Source organism: Dama dama, chromosome 25, assembly GCF_033118175.1.
Source record: "Dama dama isolate Ldn47 chromosome 25, ASM3311817v1, whole genome shotgun sequence".
Taxonomy (NCBI): domain Eukaryota; kingdom Metazoa; phylum Chordata; class Mammalia; order Artiodactyla; family Cervidae; genus Dama; species Dama dama.
This window is the reverse complement of record NC_083705.1, coordinates 43,828,812-43,834,483: the sequence shown is the minus strand read 5'-3', so window position 1 is coordinate 43,834,483 and position 5,672 is coordinate 43,828,812.

The window sequence follows — 5,672 nt, the reverse complement described above, 5'->3', positions numbered from 1 at the left end:
CTGTTTGGAAGGATGACCAAGCAAACAAACAGAACAACAAGACGGGAGAGTCTTCAAGGCTGTGCCCATGATGGACTTCACGCTGTTCCTTTCGCCTTTGTCCTCGTCCTGATGCTGCCATGAGGTCAGACTCCTCATTCACCGGTAAAATCACCTCTAGTTTCCCTACAATCTAGCCATCTTGCTAAAAGCACTTTTGAATTTTGAATCAGTTAGTTTAGGACTTGGCTGTAAGTAGCAGTGTGTTGGTAAATATTTAGCAGCTAGCTCTCAGAAATAAAATTGCCTTGATCTGTAGAGTGTACAGGTTTCTGTGGTGTAAATACTCCCACAGTGGCCACTTTGGAGCTATCAGGGTGACCTTATGGATGTAGAATTGGAAAGAGATACACACAATGGATTCTAGGGAGCTGGGGGAGCTGGTTGCTCCACTCCACTCATTCTGGCATTGGGCAAGGCCTCTCAGCCTTGGTACTATTCATATTTTGGGCTGGATAATGGTTGTTGATAGCTGTCCTGTACATTTTAGGATTAGTAGGGGCATCTCTGGCCTCTACCCGCTAGCTGTCAAGAGCATTATACCTTCTCCCTCCAGGTTGTGACAAAAATATATCTAGACATTGCCAGATGTACCCCGAGGGGAAAATCAACCTCCAGTTCTGGGTCATTCTGCATGGGTGGTGTTAGAAGGTCCATCAACAGAAAATAGGAAAACAGAAGTAGAGACACTGACATAGAGAACAATTGAGTGGACACCAAGGGGAGAAAGAGGTGGTGGTGGATGAATTGGGAGATTGGGATTGACATATACACACTACTGATATTATATATACTATTGATATTATATATAAAATAGATAACTAATGAGAACATACTGTATAGCACAGGAAACCCTACTCAGTGCTCTGTGGTGACTTAAATGGGACGGAAATCCAAAAATGAGGGGATGTATGTATACATACAGCTGATTCACTTTGCTGTACAACAGAAACTAATGCAATATTGTAAAGCAACTATACTCCAATAAAAATTAATTTAAAGGAACAGACAATAGGCTTTAACCAACTGTTCTCCATGAAACACTCTTAACATGCACCTGAAGAGGTTCTCTTGGCGTTTTAGACACAGCGTTTAAAAAAATCAGAGGCCTCTTGGGAAGAGTGATGTCATGAAGAATTAAGGCGCCAAGACAAAGCCTGGCCACTAGGGGAGCATCCAGTTAATTCCATGGACTGAATACTATACAGAATAGATCATGACGGACTGCAGAGGTCCCCTCGTCCAGCCTCATCTGTGTACTAATATGAATGAGATGAGGCTCAGAGGCAAGGAAGGCCTTGTCCTAGGACACAGAGCAAGCTGCAGACATGCCTGGGAGGTGATGTTGTAGATGTTGTGAAATGTCTCTGTGACATACTAGGGATGGGACTGACTCCAGCTTGTAGCTATGAGTGTTATAGGCTTGACAGTGTTAGGTTTTGACAGCCATATTTTGACATCTCCCTGTCCCTGGCTCTCCTCCTCTTTCCCCAGAAATAGCTGCTCATGAAAACCACATTATAATAAGGAACTTCTGTTTCTGACAGAACTACTTCCATCAGTTTCAGGATTGAGTAGTTTATTCAGATGTTCTACTCAGAAGGGTCAAGCTGCTTATCATTAAGGAACAAATGTTGAAGATTGTCACTGATTTCTCTCTCCTTCCTCCTCCGTCTGCTCTGGGCCTTCTCATGGATGAGCTGTCTCAGGCCATCCCCAAATGACTTAAGAAAAGGATTTACTTTCCTGTTGAAAAGGTAAAGCCACAAAATTAATGTGATAAGGACTAGGAAAGGCCTTCCTAATTTGCACTGATATATGTTTTCAGTGCACAGAGGTGCTCAGTCAGAAAGGAAATACTGGCAAGGGATTATTTTCATCAGCAGAGCTCCAGGGCTTTGGAAGTTCCAGCATCATTAGGGCAATCACAAGGCAGTAAGTCAATACACTTCGAATGCCAATGAATTTGGCTTAATGAGTGGAGCAAGTCTGCTTTTATGAGGGGGTTGAATCAAAGCGAAAGGAGCGCTTTGAATCATGGGTCTTTTAAAATACGATCAACATTTGAAAAGAATTAAGATTTGGTGATTTTGTATGGAATCATTCATTACTCCACTCCAGATTAGTTTTTTTGTTTTTTTTTAAGACGAAGAAGGACCAGCTCTTGAAAAAATTTCCCATAACCAGAGTTTATTGTCATTGCTTCATGCATCTCACATGGCCCTTTGTCTCACCGCCATCAGGTCCATGGTGATCACGTAGTCCAAACCTGTGGGTTTACCTTACACCAGTCCTTCAAGGCTCTCTGCGTCATGGTGGGGGTGTCAGTTGGACTTTTGCTTTCTTGTCCCAGAGGACAGTCCAGCCTCAGCATCTTTATGTAAAGGGGTCAGTTATACACAGGTGTCAAGTGTGGGTAAGGAAAAGAGGGGGAGGTGTTTGGTGCTGTGAGGAGCATTTGATGTAACTCTCTATGAGACTCCTGACTCAGTGATGTTCAGACCACACAATGAAAGGCCTCATGGGGGATTGGAAAAAAGTTTTTTCTTTTTTTAACGTGGATTTTCAATTGATCTGATTTCATTGCTTTTTTATGTTGAAGCTATCTACACAGCAACTAATGACTTTCTTAAAAGGAGCTAACACTTTATTGTGTAATCATTTGGAACTGTTTAGGCATACATATCATGAACTCTTCAAAAGGCTCATTATACATCTTACCAAATTACTGTCTAGGGAAACAGGTCAATATATATACACCTACCTATTGTACGCTGCTGCTGCTGCTAAGTCGCTTCAGTCGTGTCTGACCCTATGAGACCCCATAGACGGCAGCCCACCCGGCTCCTCTGTCCCTGGGATTCTCCCGGCAAGAATACTGGAGTGGGTTGCCATTTCCTCTCCAACGCATGCAGGCATGCTAAGTCGCTTCAGTCATGTCCGACTCTGTGCGACCCCGTGGATAGCAGCACACCCGGCTCCTCTGTCCACAGGATTCTCCAGGCAAGAGTACTGGAGTGGGTTGCCATTTCCTTCTCCGTATCTACTGTATATGAGCACTTTATTCCTGTAATTTAAAAGGCCAGTATGTTGGCAATAATATCTCATTATTTTTATTAGAATGTATATAACTCTAGTGAGGTTGATTATCATTTTTGCATGTCAGTCTTTTAAATTAAGACTGTTTGGAGAAGTTCTAGGTTCATAAAAAAATTGAGGGGAAGGTACAGAATCTTCCCAGGGGCAGGTGGAAGATTATCCACAGGTACAGAGATTATCCATCTTCCACCAGAGTGGTACATTTCTTACAGTTGATGAACCTACATTGACAAATCATTATCACCTACAGTTTACACTAGGGCTCACTCTTGGTGTTGTACATTCTATAGATTTAGACAAACGTTTGATGACATGTGTCAATCATTATAGTATCGTATAGAATGTTTTCACTGCCCTGAAAATCCTTTAATTCTGTTTATTCATCTCTCCCTCTTCCTCCCAATTCCTGACAACCATTATTCTTTTATGATTTTTTTTTTCTCCAAGTGGAAAAGGTAGAAGTCACAGCTTTCCATTCTAAGAAAACGTTCTGTTAACCTTCATAAGCCCTGGGAAGCAAGGGGGCAAAATTGAGAATCAAATAAAGTATTTGATCAGTAGTATTTGCCTTTGAGCTGACATCTGAGGTTTCCAGAACTTAGCGTGCTGCACTGTTGCAACATCACCCACAGGACAAGAGCAGTGCCCAGAGATGCCAAGACATGAGTGGTATTGGTCATTGGAAGTAGCAGATTCCAAATAGCTATCTTGCTAGACTATTCCTTCTGAAGATCTGTTCGAGCCAACTTCTTGGCTTTGTCATATGATCCTCTCTGGCTCTGCAACACAGATGTGAAAAGTGAAGGGAGCATGCCATTGAATTTCATTTCTGAAAGGGAAAATACACAGTTAACTTTGGGACTTTTAAAGTATTAATATAATTCCCCATATGTATCCCTAGCCATATGTAGAAATAGACCTACAGCATGATGTATACTTGTATTTTGCTCCTTGCTGCAAAATGGTTAAGCCTGATGGGCTGTTTCAGGCTGGGTTTGGGGGGTTGGCTGGACACAACAGCCAGAATCTGACCCTCACTTTGTAGACTGAGTGCCTTGATTTAGTCTATTTATTGAAGATGCTCAGTGTTGGGGGACCCACTCACTCCCTCTAAACTGATAAGCCTATTTTATTAATCAGAACAGGCTTATTTTGTATCCTTTGTGCCTAGCATCTGCCAGGCATGTAATAGGTTCTTTTTCTAAAAAAAGTATTTTATAGCATTGTCGAAATATAAATGATGTAGGTTCAATTATATTTTTAGTTTTCCATTTAATGAGTTTTGATACATATATTCACCCCGGAAACCATCCCCATGATCAAAATAAGGAACAGATCCATCATCTCCAAAGTTCCCTTGTGTTCTTCTGTAGTCCTCTCCTTTTCCTGTTGTTCCCAACCATTGTTCTGCTCTCTGTCACTGTATATTTATTTGCATTTTTGAGAATTTTATTTAGATGTAATTGTACAACACATACTCCTTTTTGTGTGTGTGTGTGTGGGGGTGTTCTGGCTATCTTCAATCAGCGTAATTACCTTGCGATTTATCAATGTAGTTCCACAGATTAATAATTTGTTCCTTTTTATTGCTGAATAGGAATCATAAAAGGGACTTAACAAATAACAGGTATTTGAAAATGAATTTTTAAACATATAATTAGGGGAACAGTGGATAACAGGGATACCACTCTATTTCCATTGAGTGGGTTCACCTAGGAAGTCAAAATAGAAATCAGGAGATGGCATGGTAGAGGCTTTTGTTATCATTCAATATCTGTTCTCCCTTCTTTCACAGTATGGGAATAGAACTGTCAGGAATAAAGATTACATTTCCCAGCCAGCCTTTTGCACAGCGAAGTGTGGCCACATGACTAAGATGTGACCAATATGATGTAAACAGAAGGGGTGTGTGAAACTTTTAAGAAGTTTCCTTAAAAGAAGGGCGATTTTCCTTTCCTTCTCTTCCTACTTCCTGATGTCTGAAATGTAGTCATGATGTCTGGAACTTTAGCACCCATTTTGGATCAGAAGGGATCTTGAGAATGGAAACCATTCATGGCAGAGCAATAAGGTAGAAGAAGCCTGGGTCCTTGGAGACTATCTACCTCAAGACTCCATGTATGAGAGAGAAATAAACTTTGATCTTGGTTAAGCTTTTTTAAAGACTCTTTTGTGTCTTTCTGTTTCTTGAAGCCAAAACAATCCTTGTTAATACAGTGGTAAGGATAGAGTTAGAATAAGGAGGAGTTTGATGTTGCTGAAACATCATGTCAATCATGCTAATGTGTCCATCTTCACTTGTGGGATGTCTCTGAACAGAAACTCAACATCAGCTATTGGAATCTCTTTAGGTGAATTCTGGAAAAACCCTAACAAATGATTGCTAACAAGTCTCCTTTTTCTCAGCCATGCAATTCACTCCTGTCTATTTGTAGGCATCATCAAAGTTAGATTTGTTAGAATTATAACTTATTTTACTTTTATTTACAGTTAACTTTGTGGCTCATTGGTGGGATATGGGGTTAGCCTAATCT